The sequence below is a fragment of the Corvus kubaryi genome, unplaced genomic scaffold (assembly GCF_017639235.1).
Source record: "Corvus kubaryi isolate FWS band 111438036 unplaced genomic scaffold, C.kubaryi_AGA036_p1.0 37397, whole genome shotgun sequence".
Lineage (NCBI taxonomy): Eukaryota > Metazoa > Chordata > Aves > Passeriformes > Corvidae > Corvus > Corvus kubaryi.
The window spans coordinates 19,214,628-19,233,670 of NW_024581136.1; the positions used below are offsets into that span (position 1 = coordinate 19,214,628).

The 19,043-nt window shown below is 42.6% G+C and overlaps 1 long non-coding RNA gene across 1 annotated transcript; it reads right to left on the reverse strand.

The window, feature by feature from the left end:
- Window positions 1-260: 260 nt before the first annotated feature.
- LOC121670872 lies at window positions 261-7,189 on the reverse strand. The gene is made up of 3 exons (XR_006018309.1): window positions 7,043-7,189; window positions 1,971-2,084; window positions 261-371 (listed from the first exon to the last, which is right to left on the reverse strand). It is a non-coding gene; the product is annotated as an uncharacterized LOC121670872 (long non-coding RNA).
- Window positions 7,190-19,043: the final 11,854 nt, after the last annotated feature.

The following is a 19,043-nucleotide window of genomic DNA, read 5'->3' on the forward strand; positions in this document are numbered from 1 at the left end:
CACCTGCAGTTGTGGTTTATCACCAGTTTGGGGGTGCTCACACCCCACAGAAGACATCAGAAAGGGTTTTGGTTGTTCATCCTGCTCAGCCCCAAGGAATTGGATCCACCAGGGCCCCGCTGCCTCCCCAGCACCAAGTCAGACCCTCTGTGGTCAGGAGCACAAACTGAGACACAAAATGTTCCACAAGAGCTTCCAACCAGTTGTATGCAAAGTTAATCACCTCCAGATTATGAAATCAGCTAAAGTTTCTCACCTTGATGGCCTGCCAGCACCCTGGATTATTATTAATCCCTCAGGACAGGTTATGGATCTCATCCTGCAAAGCCAAGGAGCGCTTGCATTTGGGCAGTTTGTCTCTCATTTATAGTCTGCAAAAAGGATAGAAAACTGTGTTTGAAAATACATTTGTAGGTGATTTATAGCCCATCAGAAATACTCTCAGGTGAGACCTGAAAGCAGAGAGATGCAGCAGCACAATCAGCAAACACCTCTGACAATGCCAAGTGCTTGGGTAAGGTTAGAGCACCCCAAAAATGCCTCTGTCCCACGAACCTCATGAAAAAACCAGAGGTTTTAAGAAATAAATATGAGAAAAGACACATGGGCACATCCTCCACCTTCATCACCCACAGACATCTGTGTCCATACGGGCTGGGGAAGAGTTTTCTTCCTGCTTTTCCCCTCTGCTGTCTCTTGTTCAGCTCCTCCACAGAAGGGAAACCCAAACCAGCCAAGGACAAAGCGGCACCAGGAGAGAAACGAATTTCCAGCGTGCCTTTATTGAAAATTCCAGTGTAGCCAAACCAGAACACAGATTGCATTTGGGTCCCTGAGCCATCCAACAGCCTCAGGTACTCCTTGGGTAATGATTTTTACTCCCACTGGCTGGATTTTATGCTGAAATTAATGTCTTCTGCAAATGGATCTCTTCCTGATTTTCTTCAGGATGGGGTTTTTTTCAGAGTTTGTATTTTTCAAGTGTTTCATACTGAAATTTTGCTCTGATATCGACCCCAGAACTCCTTGGAGCCAAGTGGTCTTTCTCTTTCCTACTCCCCTCTTTCAGAACAATGGAAACTCTTAGAAATGTACTTTTTAAATCTTAAAACATAATTACAGATTATTTTTATCCACTTTCATAATGCAGAAAATTCTTCCAGAGGAAAATTTAATAAAAAATGGAAAACAAAACATTAAGATTACTCAGTACTCTCAGAGCAATGCTTTGGCTGAAAAGCTGATTTAAAAATCCAAATTAGTTAATGTTTGATAATGAAATCAATAATATAATTATATCTTTCTGGCAATGCATTTATCTGAGATTTTTCTTATTACTTTGTTTATTTTTCCACTCCAATACCTTTTGCAAATTACTTATAATTAAGATAAAGCAGTGATTGCAAAATTACTACAGGACGTGGTGTTTTCATTAATTTGGGCAGCCCAAATCAGATTGTGGGGAAACTCATCTAAACAACCTGCAAAATCCCCAAACTCCTAAATTATCCTTTTCAGGAGGTATTTACAGGGCAGTGCATTCTGATTCAGTGAAATTTAGTATTTCTACACCTTCTGTTCAGATACCTGAATACACAGTGCACAATTCCTATTTCATTTTTGGTAGAAAATTCAGACTTCTTTACATATAAATATATTTACAGGGATTGAGTAGAACAGCCTAAGTGCCTAAATTCCCCTGAGATTCCACTCCTTGTCATAATAAAGCGAGGGCAGATAAATCCAGTCACTGAAGGTGTGCCAGGATATAAAAAAGCAGATTTTCTCGTTGTGGGGAGCACAATTCTGGGTTTGTAATGAATGGGAGATGTAATAATCCCTACAAAACACCTTTCTCAGCAATTTTTCCAGTTTATTCTATTCTCTGATTTACCTTTTGGCCAGAATTCCAACCTCATCCCTCCAGTTTTCTGAGCTGGAGGTGGGTTTCCAAGAAAACTTCATCTTACCTTGATTTTGTGGCATTCCTTCACTAAATGTCCCACTTGTGACTAGAGGGACACTTTTCATCTTGCATTTATGGTAAAACCAGGCTTAGGAGGGCTCCAGGTGGGCTCAGGCTTCTGAAAAAGACAAAGAGCTTTTTGTAATCTGAAGAGAGGGGGAAAAAAATAACCCAGAATTGTGCAGTGATGGGCAGAGATTTGAGCAGTGACTGCCCTGTTTTCAGCGGGGTTTGCTTTGAGAAACCTTTATTTGTACAACAGATCTCAAAATGCTTCAAAGAAATCCCCAGCAGTGGGAGCAGAAATTGGCTTTCTAATGGCTGATGTTCTCCACCCTGAGAAGGTAAAACACCACCCAGCAAAACAAACAAGACAAGCATTTTATGAAATAGAGCAGAGAGGTTTCCTCTAATGCAGGAATCAGGGATTAGATTTCCTGCCTGGCAGTACACAGGAGGTCAGGAAAGATATTTATAATGGCATTTTCTTGCTTAAAAATCTATGAAAACAACGGATTGTTGTGTCAGGTTCAGGCTCTGCTCTGCTCTGTTTCTTTCCAGTTTGACCTCTTAATCCCATCCATCTCAGCACAGAGTTATTATCTTCCTAAATCCACTGGAGTTCTCCTTCAAGTGTGCTGAAATCAGGGACAATTTTTGCTTCAGGTACAAGCTGGACCTAAGGCTTTCATTTTTAAAAAATACATTGGTGTTGGGGTTTTTTTTAGAACATACATATTCAAATATATATTAATATTTAAGCAAAGTGCTTCACTTTGTGTCCCCTAATTCCCAGAAAACAAGATGAATTACCTTGCTATCAATCTTTTTTTTTTTTTTTGGTCCTGTAGTAATGACAGTAAGCAAAACCAATAATCAAAACCCAATTATTTCCAAAATGCAGCAAATTAATTAATGCACACAGGACCTAATACCATGACTAAACCCCAGCATTTGAGGGACTGGATGCAGAGTTTAGAAGGACAAGATGCTCCACCCATGGGGATCTCCCCTTTATTTTGGGGGGGTTTTTTTAGCTTTCTTCAGTCCCCAAAGCTAAATTTCATTGGTGTTTTTGGAGAAGGGAAAGATTTTGTTGTCTCCATGTCCCAGTAAAAGATATTTCTCTTGAAGCACGAGGTCTCTGAGCTGGTTTGGTTTAACTGAGCCCCACACCTGGGCCAGGAGGACACCCTTGTACAAACAACAATGAATCCAAGGAAAACCCCACTGAGCACATGGAAATATTGGAAGAGAGAACTCCCAAAGGCCTTGCTGTGGGATAGGAACTCTCAGAAAACATTGCTGGCTATTGCAAGTCCTACATTGGAAACCCAAAAGTAAATATTGTTCTACTTACATTTTAAAATATTTATCTCAATTATTGTTTGCAGAAAAAAATAATAAAAAATGAAAGCCCAGCTAAGCACCACGAGCAGCAGTGGATCCGAAACCTAATCATCAGTGAGTTGTAAGCAGATAGCATTAATTAGGGATCCTCTTTGTGAATTCCTAATTACCTTGCAGCATTTTTCCTAATGATGGGAAGCACGTTCGGATGTGCCAGGCTTTCTAATAATCCCCATTATTTATTGATGCTCTCTTTATGCTCCTAAAGATGTTGAGACATTTCAAGCAATCCAGAATATTTGCAAAGCCTGATCAACTGACACAAGCCCTGGTTCAGGGAAGTACTCAAGCATTTCATTATCATTAAGGCTGGAAGAGACCTCCAAGATCATCAAGTCCAACCTTTGCCTGAATATCCCCATTCCCACTAAACCATATCCCAGAGAGCTACGACTCATTTTCTGAACGTTTCCAGGGATGGTGATTCCAGCACTGCTCCAGGCAGCCTGTTCCAGTGTTGAACCACTCCTTCAGGGAAGAGAATTTTTCTAAAATCCAGCTTGAACCTCCCCAACTCAACTTGAGGCCATTTGTTTTGCTGTATTTTCAAAACGTGTTTCAAAATTCAAAATTTTTAATGTATTAAAGAAAACCCAAAAAACCAGACCCGATATTATTTATCCAGGTATGTGATACCTATTCAGAATTCTGTATTTTAGACTCTGTTAAAAGAATAAAAATAGCTACCTTGGCAGAATTTAGAAGAATAAAAAGATAAAAAATAAATGAAGAAAGAGAGACATGAATATTGTTTGATTACACTGGTAAGAACCTGGGCAGTTCTATTATTGCACTCACAAAATTAGAATCCCATAAAATGTTTGTTTAGCATAAATTCTGTGCTGTGAACTCTGAAGGAGGTGAATTTCTGGAAGGAGTTAATAGCCTTAAACTAATGTTGGTGTGGGATGGCTTGGGAATTATTCGTGGTCAACACTCCAAGGGTTTGAAACAACCACAGAGGAATTGTTACATCTTAAGAGGATGATGGAGGCCCAAATTTAAAGGTCAGGTTTAATTTCCTGCTCAGTGAGAGGTTTCCTTGTAAGGCCCAGGACTTTGGGGTTGGACACCTAATGCCTCATAAAATCCAAAGCTTCCCTGTCCATTTCTAGTAAAGAAGGATGGACTAAAAGTGGAACCTGCTGAACAGGAACAGAAATGTTTTGTCTGTTATGAACAACCCAAACCCTCCAGTAACAATGATCATTACTAGAAATCTGACTTCCATCGGTCTGAAACATCCCCAATTTTAACAGAAAGCACAAGACTTGTGGGACAACAGCTGCCGGTTCACAATTTGCTGCTTTAAAACGAGACTCGAATCTCAGCAAATGCATTCCCTGTTTCTCTGTGCTAGGATTCATTAATTTTTAGGCAAATAGTGTGACTTGTAATATTATTATAAATCACACAAGTTACTCTCCTAGTCATGCTCAGCAACAGCACTGAGACAGAAGCAGAGCTTGCTAATTATTTGCCACAACAAAGATTATAATGAATGCTCTCATTAAGTATTCCTTTATGTTTGATGAACTAATAAATAATTTCTTCCTCAGCCATTATAAAATCATTTGGCACAAAGACCCTTGATGCACTCACAAGCCCCTCCAGGTAAGTTTTTATTCTGTATTTTTTATCATCTCTGGGTCGTGATGGACTTTTCCCAACTCAGACACGTTTGCTCTTTCTTCCATTACCAGGAGCACTCTGCACCAACAGCTGCAACTGGATTATTGGATTTTCTTGGGAATCCTGGGGTATTCTCACCACCCAGAGCGAGCCAGCCCCCAGTGTTCATCCCATTTTCCTCTCATCTCTCCTGCCAGGAGGAAGAGATGCTCCAGAGGTGTCCCAGTGCAGTAACCAGGCTGACAGCAGACACCAGGCTCAGGATATGGCTCGTGCTCCTTGTCTTGTTGTCTGATGAGGGAGCTGGGAAAGGGGCTGAGCCTGGAGCAAAGGAGGCTCAGGGGGGACCTTGTGGCTCTGCACAAGTCCCTGACAGGAGGGGGCAGCCGGGGGGGTCGGGCTCTGCTGGCAGGGAACAGGGACAGGAGGAGAGGGAACGGCCTCAGGCTGGGCCAGGGCAGGCTCAGGGTGGACAGCAGCAGGAATTTCCCCATGGGAAGGGTGCTCAGGCCTTGGCAGGGGCTGCCCAGGGAGGTTTGGAGTGTCCATCCCTGGAGGTGTCCAAGGAAGGGCGGGGGACAAGGTGGGCATTGGTCACAGGTTGTACTCTGAGGGCTTTTCCAACCTAAGTGATTTGGGGATTCTCACTCTCCACAACTCCCTGAAGGGAGGTTGGAGCCAGGAGGGGTTGGTCTCTTCTCCCAGTTAAAGAGTGACAGAACAAGAGGAAATGGCTTCAAATTGCATCAGGGGAGGTTTTTTGTATTTCAAAAAATGTCTTCACTGAAAGAGTGGTCCAGCCCTGGCACAGCTGCCCAGGACAGTGGCGGAGTCCCCATCCCTGGGGGGATTTACAGCTGTGTGGATGTGGCACTTGGGGATGTGGGTTAGTGGTGGTCTTGGGGAACAGTTGGGCTCGAGGGTCTTTATGGGTCTTTTCCAACTTAAACCATCCTATGGTTCCACCTCCCTGCAGCTTCCCTCGGCTCCCTCCCATTCCAGAGGTCCATGTTGGCAGAAGCCATGGAGCAGAGCCCCCAGTCCCACCCCAACTGTCCCCTGAGCCATCCCCACCCTGCCACAAAGCCACCGGCACCCCAAGCCCGCGCGCTGCCCCCGAGAGCCGCCGCTGCTGCTCACAGGGATTTTGCCCACAGTGCAAAGAAAGACGGAGGAGTTTCCTTCCCATCCCGCTTCCTTTTCATTTCAAACAGGAGCAAACGTGACAAATCCTCGGTGGGAGAACAACAGGATCTGCTTCATTCAAATGCCTCCTCTCCCTGCAAGAGCGACGATAGCGCAGCCCAAGCACCGAGGCCGGCGTGAAATCAATTCCAGCCGCCGCGTACAAGGGAAATTTGAAATACAAATAGGAATGTTCTCCAGCTATTATAAATGTTGGGTTTTTTCTACGAGCACCGTTGGCTTATCTGTGTTATTACCACAAAGCTTTTTGGAGTGATGTGTGTAACAGCAGCCACAACAACTTGTTCCTTAAAAAAAACCCAAGCAGTGATGCAGCACTGTTAGAGCAGCTTAAACAGCAAAATTACTAATGAATCCACCCTGCAGCCCTCAGAGCCACTTCTCACGTGTGCTATGGGAGTCGCTGGAGTCTGGGCATGTCTCGGAGCTGAGGGCTGGGTAAGCAAAGCAGAAAATCCATGATGATAGGAGTGATGATTCTATTTATTTGCACTTGGGTAGCAGGTGAGATTCCCTGTCATGCTCCAGGAAGCAGGAATGCAAAGCGCTGCCTAACCTGCGGGTATTTAAATAGGCTTCATCCCCAGAGCTTGCACAATGAATGAAGAACCTTAACAGCAGCTCCTTTGCTGTTCACTGGCATCAGGCGCAGCAATCCTGCTTTGGCAAGCGCCTCAGGACAGTTTTGAATAGCTCAGAGAGGTCATGCCAGTCTAGATCTGTGATCCAGACCAGAAATCAGCCAAAAAATTATAATTAAGGGAGCTCTGACTCTGAACACACTCACTCTAGAGAAGCTTATCCAATATAATGGGATTAAGTACTCACCCCTGGAGTTTCTAGGAGTTCCACTTGTAGCTTGCAGCGCTTTCTCCGGACGGTTTTTGGGTTTAATGACGTGATGTTCATTAAATCAAGCACAATATGAGCAATGCTCCCACCAGAGTCAGTATAGAGCCAAAGAAATGGTGTCGTTTAGCCTGAGAGGAAGAGGGAAAACGGGAAGATTGAGGTTGAGTCATTGTTTTAGCCACAATAAATCACAGAAAATGCTGAGTTGGAAGGGACCCTCAAGGATCATCGAGTCCAACTCCTGGCCCTGCTGGACAAAAAAAATAATGAAAATATTGTATAGGAGGTGGTTGAGTCCCCCTTCCTAAATCAGAGGGGGACACAACCATGGATGGCAAATGGGACAGTGATAAAATACAGAAATACAGCTTTTACCAGCTCTCAATCAACCCAAATATGGTGTATTTGCAGAAGGATGAAAATGGTTTTGTATTTTATACCAGAATTTTGTTCAATAAAAGTTAAATTTTCACCATGGGCTTGATACAAATCCTGATAAAATCACTGACAATGAGTCCATAGGCCTGCCTGCACTTTGGGTGAGCTGGTCAGCGATGATGATGATGATGATGATGATGATGATGACATCATCATTGGATTGATGACAGTCAATCCATTGACCTGACTGGATTTTGGGATTTTTGACCAATGAGTGCAGCAACTCTTTCCCTGGCAAATACCCCACCAAGATTTTACTGCCATTTTCCCAAGTACCAATTCCCTTTGGGAGTTTGAACCCCAGAATTAAACACCCACGAGTAACAGCAACTCCCAAATGCAAAGCAGTCCCCACATGGAATTGCTGGGCCTGGACTTTGTTCCTTGCCTTCCAATAATTTCATGGTGCCCACTCTCCCCTCGGGCTCTTGACCCTACAGATCTTGGAGATATTTTTTATCACCGATTCCTTCCTTGTGTGGAGTTTGCAAAGGTCACCAATCCCACTGCCCAGCTGCCTTCACTATGCAGAAGCCAAATTTAAACCTCTAACCATGAACCAAATGTTAAAGCTGAAAAGGGTGTGAAATGCCCTGAACTAACCCATAAACACAGAGCCCACACTGTTAGAGGGTGGGAACGCAGCTGTGAGGGAATGATGTTGGAGAACAGACCTAGTGATGTTATTTTAATAATATCCCAAAGAAAAACACATTTGCTATAGCCAAGAAAAAAAGTCTTTACCAGATTATGGCTGAATTCACCAACACTTATCAACAAACCTCCAAATTAATGAAAATCTCAACCTAGAACTTACAGATTACACTCCTCCTTAATTATACACACACAAATACTAAAGGAGGCTGATACTAAGAGCAAAACATTCCTCACCTTTTCACTCCAGCTTCCCAAGGGACAAGCCCTGACTCCCCTCAGAAGATGAATTTCAGTCCTGACCATTTCAAATGACTTCATTTCCTAGGAGACTTTGCAGCCTTGTCCAGCTTTTTGCCTCACATCCAGTGGCAATTCACTGAAATAAACTGGAGTTTATCCACTTGAATATCAGGGACTTTTACAGGCAAACTTCAAGATCCATTAGTGGCCATCTCAGGGCCTGAAGGCTTCTTCAGGCTGGTTTTGTGTCCTCAGCCTGCCTGAATATTTCTCCTTCTCACCAAGGAGAGCTGGGGACTGAAAGTGAAAAGAGATGCGCTTGTGAAGATTAAAATCTCCTTTACAAATTGAGTGTATTAAGCATCTGTGCTACTTGGCAGCCTGGTGCATCAATTCCAACATAAAATAGTGTTAACAGCTCTGCAAGCTTTTTATCTCTCACAGCTCCCTGCACTCTGGGTGGATCACATGGGCAAGAAATGGAACTGGCCTTTCAGACAGGGAGTTAAGCAGCTCTTAAATCAGAAAAGCACGATGCCCAGGCAAGGCAATTTACCTTTTTTATGCCATTTTAAGCAACAAAACCACTTTTGCTCTTCGAGGAGTGCCTCTGAATCTGGACATTATGGATCTGACCATCGTTCCTCTCTGGGAACTGCAATACTGTGAGTATTTATTTACTCTGGTTTCATATTTGTGCACGCTGGCTCATTCCTACCTCCTGAGGCTGAGCTGTGATCCCTCAGAGGCTCTGAGGTACAGGTGAAGGGGAGGAACTCACAGAGTGAATGAACCATGCTCCAGAAAATTCTGATTGGGATAAAATAGATGAGAGGTTGGATTCTCACTCCTTATTAGGGACCATTGTTCTTCTCTTTCAGCTACAGCACCACAAATGTGTCCATTTTTTGGAAGCTCAAACGTAGCTCAAGCCTAATAAATGATCTTAGAGAGATGCACGTACTGAATATACTGAGGTCACATATCCTTTTTTCAACACATACTGCAAAATAATTAAGAATAAAGTGCTACTATTCCATTTTCTACAGTTTAAGTGAGTCACTTCCAGAGGTGCTTCTAAACAAGAAAACTGCATTTGGGAAGTCAAAGGTCCAGCCTGATTGGTGATGAACTGAAAGAACAAATAAATAAAATTAATTTTAAAAGAAAACAACCTTTTCTTTAAAAAGAAACAACTTCTTCAACAGAAAAGCAGTTTTGCTTCTCACTTTCCCATATTAAATTTGTTCTTAAAAATGATAACAATTTAGATAAACCAAAAATTCAGATTATAAATTTCAGTAGGGTGCTGATGAATGCGTGCACTCATTGCTTTGGGGACAACTTTCTGCTGGGCAGAGAGAGTTCTCCCAGCTGCTCCCAGGTGGATTCAGTAGCTGGATTTGGGAAGCCACCAGGAGGAGGACAGGACCCCTCAATGTGCTTTGAGTCACTAACACCAAGCCTCCAACCTTTCTCATGGCAGGAGAGAGAGGAAAAGCCATGAAGAGTGGAGTTTTCGAAGGGAATTTAATGAAGCAATGAGCTTGACTTTCTTTTAACACCACATCATTTGTTCTTCACAAGGCCAGATTTTTAAACACCTTTAATGATACAAATAAATTCTGGTGAGAACCACTGAGGCTCCACCGAAGTCAGTGGGGCTCTGCCAATTGCAGCAGTGGAATCTCTTTAAGAGGGAAATCTCTTTTTCCTCTTAAAAATGAAAATGCTCTGAATGAGTAGAACCCACCAAGGACGTTGCTGGGGAAATTACAGCAGCATCTTGGCTCTGAATTTTTAATAAACAACATGCGGTGGAATTATTCACCCAAACAAGTCGTGTGTACATTAAGAAATGCTCCCCACAACAAGGTTTAAATAGAAGGTACTGTGATTAAATGCAGTTTAATTAGCAGGTACAATTACCTAATCAAAAGGAAGTGCTTTTCATTATTAGACAGTACCTGCTGTAGAACAACTACATTGCGAAAATTCACTGTATGTTGAGGAGCCACAGAGCCAAATTCTCTACTGAAACACTGATAATTACTGAATTTAGCTTCGTAGAGTGATTATGGTAATTACAAATTTCAATTTTAAATGCTCTCATTCCGCTGAAAAATAAGAGTCAGGCACAATATGTGACATTGGATTAGGGGTATTGGTGACTAAAGCGTTCTACAGCAGAGTATTGGAAAAGCTCAGATCCCTAAAAGCGGTTCAGGTAAATAAAAGATATGAACTTACATGATTTGAATCATAGAATTCCTGGATGGTTTGGGCTGGAAGGGACCTTAAAAATCATCCAATTCCACCTCCTGCCATGGGCAGGGACACCTTCCACTATCCCAGGTTGCTCCAGCCCCATCCAACCTGGTCTTGGGCACTGCCAGGGATCCAGGAGCAGCCACAGCTGCTCTGGGCACCCTGTGCCAGGGCCTGCCCACCCTCACAGGGAGGAATTCTTTCCCAATTTCCAATCCAAACCTGCTCCTTTTCAATTTTAATCCATTTCCTCTTGTCCAGTCACTCCAGGCCCTTGCGGTGTGCCATGATCACAACAAACTGGAAAAGAATAGACGGATGAATCGGGAAACTTCAATAATGCTTAATAATAAACCAAACCCTTTCTCACAAAAGAATTATTAACTGCAACACTTTTCTTTAGATCAATAAACTGCTGCCACTCATTGAAGGATTTAATTTTGTGTTAGAACCTTCAGGTCTTCTGCAAATGAAAGCAGCAAGACAATGCTCCAGGATTTCAGCACTGCGCCACACCAACCTCCTCTGGACCAGATTCGAGGATCACAGTCAAGGAGATTAAATTTTTCCAGACCATGGAAACGGCTCTTGCTGGTTTGCCCTTTTTTAATCAAAGCTGCTGCTTTCCAAGGTGAGGCTGTGGAGTGCAGCTGACCCTGGAGTCAGAATTCTCTCAGCCCTGGGCACAGAGCTGATGTTTTGCTGTTTCTACTGCAGGCAGGAGGAGGATCCCGCATCCCCCCTATGTAAACATGACTTTAAACAAGGAATGCAGCTTCTGTTATAGAGAACATCACCTCAGGAAAGACTTGTTCTACCTCTACATTAATATAAGAAAATGAACAAATTCAATGGGGGTTTCTCACCAAAACAACTCTCCATAAATCCCCAGAAGGTCTGTACTACCCAAAAGATTGGCTCCACCACTCCCTGCCCGAGGATCCCCTCCCAGGCCTCCAAAACAGGTTTGAAATCTGTGGCTGCCTGAGTTCTGCACCACAGTTAAACTCCTGTCATGCTATCAGTCTCCCCAAATATTTGGTGACCCTCAGCTATTTTATTGATTCCTGTTCCTTACAATATCGTGCTTCCACTTCCTTTTGCTCTCTGCCTCTCCATTAGGTCTCCTCAGCAATTTATAGCCCTAAAGTTCTCTATATATTATATAGAAATGACCTTTCATTTTAGTGGGTGCTCCCTGTTCCATTTACACATCTGCCTCCAGCTGCCTTAGGATCCTGAAATTTTCCTCTTTTTATTGCTTGGGTGCCTCTATGGCGACTCCTCTGCGTCTCTATCACTCTTAAGAAAATAATAATCTGCTTTATAACCTTGCTTCAGCAAAGCTTTATTTATTATAGCACACTGAGCCACAGGTATCCACAATTCCAAAGGGAAAAGAAGTTTACCTGGTACGACAGCACCGTGTCTCCTTTTATTCCGGTGCAAATAAAAATCAGAGTAAATAAAATAAATTTATCTTAGGCTGCTCAACAGGAGATTTAAAGGAAAAGATGTGCAATGTGGACCATTTCCAAATCAAACTGGCAAACAGGTTAAAGTCATGGTCACATCAATGCAACCAGACTTAGAGAACTTCCAAATGAAGCTTTTATTCACAGTAATGCTTCTATTCCTGCAGTATCAATGGCAGGGAACAATCCCTCAGTGTCCCTGCAGGAGATGGGCAGGTGTGTGTTTTCCCCAGGATGTGGTTGCAGGTGTAAATCCAACAGCAAAGCAGCTGAATAACTTCATTTTCAGCATCACTATAAGTAAATTTGAAAAAACACCTGAGCATCCACTCAAATATTTTGCAGTCCAACCTCTGATCACTGGGATTTCCAATTTCAAAAATGCAACCATATGAAAAAAAAGGACCTAAGAAATTAACTTTATGCATGGAGACAGAAACACATCTTCCAGTTCCTTTTCCCATGGAATGTAGGAACTCCCTACAATTTTTTTTATATCCCTGCCTTCCTAAGAATTCCAGCTTTGTGGGATTAAACATATGACAGCCTTTGCTTGGAGTTTACATCACTGGGAAAGATTTTCCAAGGCTGTGGAGAAAATGGAGATTAGTCCTGCCTTGCTCTACTTTTGTTCCAGACACATTTGGAGTGCACAGGGGAGGAGGAAGCGCTCTAAGGCAGCGCCAGGAAGGCTTAGCCCCATTTCACACCACTTAATCACAGATTACAAATAGCAGGGGACAAGAAATCAACTCTTTTCCCATTCCTAAACATTCTGGAGTTTGTTTCTAAGCATGTTTTTCTCTTAGGAGGAAATAGCTAATTTAACATGCTTATTAAGACAAAGGGATGAGCTCTATCCCATTTTTAATTGGGTTATACCAAACCTGGATGGAAGGAATGTGTTTGTGGGGTTTTTACTGAAGAGCAATTAATTTAATTTACCATTTCCATTCTGCTCACTATTAAATTCACTATAATTTAGTACCTAAATTAATTAATACCTAAACAACCATGCAAAAAAAGTAAGAAGTCCGTGAAGTTCAAGAGTAAACAGCAGGGATGTGCACCCCACTAATCATGGATTTCTTGTAGCACTGGCTGGTTTTCCATTGCAAGAGTTCACAAGTGCAACATATGGACCATAAAGTGCTGCCCATTCCAATGCAGAGCTCCAAGGGGCAGGGAAAGAGGAATTTGAATCTTCTCAGCCACTCATAAAATCATGGAATGGTTTGGGTTGGAAGGGACATTAAAGATGATCCAATCCCACTCCCTGCCATGGCAGGGACACCTCCCACTGTCCCAGGCTGCTCCAAGTCCTGTCCAGCCTGGCCTTGGGCACTGCCAGGGATGCAGGGGCAGCCACAGCCGCTCTGGGAATCATCTCCAAACATTTCCCAGCACCTCTCAGGATGGTGTAAAACCATTTACCACCTGTCGTAAAACTACTTTTCACCTTCTGCTGATGCTGCACATCCAGAGGCAGAGAAGTTGAGGAATACATCACGGAAAATAAATCCTGATTTTTTCACACAGAATTAGGTTTGAACACAGGCAAGGAAATGTAGTTCTTTGAATTCTGAAGCTCCTGGCACTCAGTAAAATGCAGAACGCTGAAGAGAAGGAATCGGAACAATTCCTTACGGAGAGAGAGGTTCAGAGCTGTGTTACAGGTCAAGGTAAAATTGCTGCCTCACAAAAGCTCCATTCACCAGGAGCAGAGCGTGAGAAATTGCTGCTGGGAGATGAATGCATTCCTCTCATCAGATGATTAAGGAAAAAATAATGACTCCTTCAAAAAGGCAATGGTTTGATATTATTATTTTGGCCTGTGTCACACTGGAGTATGAGGGGAAAGAAAAAAATCCTTACCAAGGCAGAATATGGAATTCTTTCTCTGAATAAAAACTTCGAATACCATTAACTAACCCATTGTACAGATGAAAAAAGCCCAATTGAGACTAAGAATAAATACCTGGAATTCCCTCTCCTGCTATTCATTTTGGAGACATGAAAAACCATCACACTCGAGGCAAAGTAATGAGTTGCAGTCGCTTTTTTGTACAGTGTAAATGCTTGAAGCACTTCATGGATTTTATGGTGCCATAATACGAAATTTGCAAATATGTACAATGTTTTTAGCATTGGGAAGAGATTTTAAATGCTAAGATTTAAGCTTAGTTGAGAAGTCCTAGGAACAAGTGCAACATCTTGTGAACGGCAACAGATAATTTTTACGGCAGAATAAATATGGATTTTGATAATTAATAACTTCCTAATTTGTTTTAGAGGAGACTAAAGTTAAATAATCAATCATTTTGCTTTTTTGGAGGGATGTACACCTGTTTGGACTAGTCTGCCTGATTTATTTTTAGCCCATGATGGATTTATTGGCATTACCTATAAATAAAATAGCAGAGCCACACCTGCAGCAGATAAATTGTCACCAAGTCACGATGTGACAGTGACACTTCCAGAAATGTCCCCACCTCCTGCAAGCTTCACTGGCATGCCACAGTGAAAGGTTAAAAATACCATTAAATAATGATTCCAGAATTATCACAGCAGTCAAAACACATCATTTTTGCATGACAAAACCCTAATTCATGGCAAAATTGCTCTGGTGAGCAGGAAGTGAGTGCCCTTTGGTTCAGGTCGTTTCTTCTATTCCCAAAGGTTTCTCTGCTGTCCCCTCTTGTGGCTTTGTCCCTCTTGGTCAGACCCAAGCTGAGACCTTGGATTAAAGCCAAGCTGCCCAATTTCACGGCACTGCCCCTGGCATCCAGCTGCCCTGTGCCTGTTTTCCAGGCAGGGATGCACCGGGAGGTTGGATTCCGTGGGGTTGTGCCACTGGCAGCTGCCGCGGCTCCGGCGCTCCTGATACTCGCGCCTTCGCTTCCCGCTCTTCGCTGCCATCCCAGCCAAGAGCTCACACAATAAAATCCATCAGGGTAGCTTCTCCAGCAGCCATTCCAGCTGCCAGCTTCGGCAGCAGTGTTCCAACTTGTGCTTTGATGGTTTTCCCTTCTTATCTCTCATATATACATATATATATATATATATACACACACATATATATATGTATGGTTGGTTGGTTGGTTGGTTTTTTCTTTTCAGGATCTATCAAAACTTCCTTTAGAGCCAGAGAAAATTTTCCTATAAGCACCAAACCAAATTTTAAAGAGTCTTAAAAGTAGCAATTGGGCTGGATCTACAACAACTGGCAGTTTATCAGCTGTCTATAAATTGGCCTCTCCGTATATTTTTTATGCAAAGAAATTGCTCTGTCTAGAACTTTGCTGTGGCTCTGAAAATCTGCACAACAGATCTACAAGTGTGGGCTTTTAAAACTTTGTTTCTCATGAAAAAGAAGATTAAGGTGGCATTAGTAACACAATTAGCACTCAACCTGTTTCGAGCTGTTAATGCTCAGCTTATTTTTAAGTTCTTTTTGTCCTCACCTCACCTGCAGCTACTTATTTAAACACAGACAATTTCCACAACACAGACACTGAAATGTGAGCTCTGCATTCAGCAGGACTGGAGATAATTAAAAACAATGAGAGACAACTCAACTCTCAGCACTTTCAAGTACAGGATCAGTTTGGGAAGGGAAGCTTTTCCAGCTCATGGTTTGCTGCTGATTTTAAAACACTAAACCATCAAACTCCAATTTAACTTCAACAACAAAATAACGAGGGGTGAGGGGGGGACAGGACAGGGAGCTCAAAGGAGCAGTGCCTTTGGAAATTGGGATAAAATGGAATTGAGTCTATGGCTGTTCCGTGGTTCACAAAACAAAATCATGGGCAGCCTTTTTGTTGCAGTGAAAAAGAGAAGAAGGAGCCTTTTTCCCTCCCAATTAAATTATTGCCAGAAAATATTTCCTCGCTGACAAAGTGTGTCCTTCTAAAGACAGGAAAAGCTGTGTGTGCCAGTAACAAATGGGAACCTATACAGAATTTCTGATACATAACAAATTCTCTTAACCTGGAGGAAGAAGGATTTCTAATAGACAATCAGCATATTCATAAAGAAGGAACTGGTGTGCTTTTAAGATAACCTTAAATGCCTACAAATCTCAGAGCAGGAATGCTGTGTGTTAAAATAAAAAGTCTCTTTTGGGGAACTGATATTAATTGGGGGTGTTTCTTCTTCCTTTTAATTATGCAGTGGACTTTGGATATGCAGAGATTGAACATTTGCCTAAACTTTATAGCCCCACAGTAATTCTTGAGGAAGTTTATACTGCCCTGTTCTAGAGGGCTTTAAATGAATGCCTTCATTACAGGACTGGTTAATAGGATGGACATCAGCAACAACAAAACCAGCACCACGAGGGTACAAACCATTAATATGAAAAACAGCAATCAATCCATCCATGTGATACATTCGTCCCATGCCCATCAAAATGGAAATGTGGGACTGAATTAAAGATGAGGTCGGGGGTGTCAGAGAGTCCTGACAGATTCTGGAGCATTAACTCTTGCTATAAATGCAGCTGTCACGCCTGACAGCCATTTAACCAGGCAGAAATTCCGCAATAAATTGGTGCCTGTTCCGGGAGCTGCTCTCCCTCTCCCACAGCCGAGAGCTGACCTTCACAGAGCACCACAAATTACCAGAAATATTCAACAGTCACTTTTACCATGCTGTTACTGACACACCAACCCCAATAAAGATTTACATCCCACACACCAGAAGCTGAATAAAGTTTACCTGGAAAAAGCTGAAGTGCCTCAAGGGGCGCAGCTCTGGAGCGATCAATAACATCCCACCTCCTGATGATCCGCACAAGACACTCATTAAAAGTATAATATAGATGATAATTATAAAAGAGGAATTTCTTTTGTACCTCTGTACTCATTTTAATTAAAGGCCATAACCCACTTCCTGCTGTACTCATGCCTTGTGTTTTTTCTGTCACCAGTATTAATTATTTCATTAGAGAAACAGCAGCCCAAGCTTTGAAGGCAGTGAGGTAAAGATCCAAAGGTGGACTCTGGGGCAGGATGCACAAATCATCAAAAGCTGAATAAACTAAACTGTAAAATCTGTGGCATCCAGCGTGCACACCTTGTTAGACCTCAAAGGGTATTTTAAAATTGCTTCATGATTGAAAAAATGCTGCCTAATTAATCAGGAACACATCAAGCTAAGGCTGTGAGTAAAGGCAGAGTAATTGTGGTTGCTGTCAGGAAAACAGTGCATTGTTTTCTGGAGTTTATTCAGTCATTAGGGATCAGCCCAAGAAATATCCCTTCGTTCACAATATGGAAAAGGTGACATAGGACAAGAGAAATGAAGGGGGCAAAATATGGAAGCAGGATGGATGTGGGGTTTACCTTCGTTAACTGGAATGGGAATGAGCCCTCAGGCTGAAGAATCAGAGAGGTGAGAAATAAGGAGGCTCTTTGGACTCCAGGCAGGGGCAGACACATGAGCCAACTATCCTGGCCCTAAATCAGAGTTTTCATCCACTCATTTCCCCTCCTGTTCACAGAGAACCCCATAAGGATTTTCTTCCCACAGCACTGCTGTCTGTGCACTGAAATACTTGCACCGATACCCTGCTTTGTAACTTGATGATTAATATTGTTTCTGTAGTGTGTTATCCTTACACAGGACACTTGGAGGAAGGAAATTTTCCAGTTTGGATTGGGATTTTTTTTCCTGGTGTTTATATGTTCAACCGAGCAAAGTCACTTAGGACAACACTACTCAGAAGAGAACTATGTAGGAGCAAGTCCTTTACCTGTGACTACACAAATCCTACACCTCATCCTTAATTATCTGGCTTGCAGATGACCCAAACATGAAACTTCACAGCATTTGTGCACAGACAGTTCATTGAAAAGTCATTTTTCTGTCTTTGCCTGCAACTTGCAGCACTGGGAATCACAGTGTGGGCAGTGTTTCACAGATCAGCCACCCAGTTGATTTAATGCACTCAAAAGTGCAAACAAGTAAGCAGAATTCTGGTTTTGCAGATTTAAGTCTTTGAGTAATGCCTGTGGCTTGCTGAAAATCTTTTTTTTATTGAAAATTGAATATGTCAGCTCAGCCATCACTTTAATTTGTTTTAAAAGATTTATTAGGGTTTGATGGTTTTCCTCTTGCTTGATTTTCATGTGTTTTCCTGATGAAATTAAAATCGTTGGAGCTTCCACTAGAGAAGAACTTCATCAATGTGTCAGGAGGATCACGATTTTAATAAAACACTTTGCCAAAGTTTCCTAAGGAAACATTTTTAAAACTTTTGGGGAGGCACAAGGAACTCGTGGGGCCGGAGAAAAGGAAAGCAGAGCACTAACAAGGCACAGAGCTGAGCTTTGGATTCTGTATTTACTGGAGAGCTGTTCTGAGTCCTGCTTCTCTTTAGCAGCACAGACACAGCTCTCTCCTGCTCCTTATGCACATCCAGGCACTCGTGTAAAATCTCAGTATTATCAACTTCTCCTGACAGCGTTCAGGACGGTGTTTTAGTACTCGCTGTAAGGCTGAAATATTCAGGCACCTGGAATAAACCTGTAATTCATCATTCATGATGGTGTTCAGGCAGAAGGTGAATTCAAGGCAGCCTCCAGCTGTGTCCTTCTCAGGAGACTTTTCCAGCTGGAGGACCCGGATGCCACCAAGCTGGGGATGGGTGGAGCTGAGTGAGTGACAGAGGGTGACCTTGGGCTACCAGTGCTGCTTTTTGTGTAAGATTCTCCATTCCAGCTTGTTTGGGAGGAATTTTAATGTGTCCCTTATCTTTTACCGTGTCCTTTATCTTTCAGCTGCACCCACCATCCTCATTTCACCCCCGAGACACAACACAGATCTTTCAATGCAGCTCTCAACATTCAGCGCCGTGGAGAATGAACAGACTACCCTGGAAAATCATAGGGAAA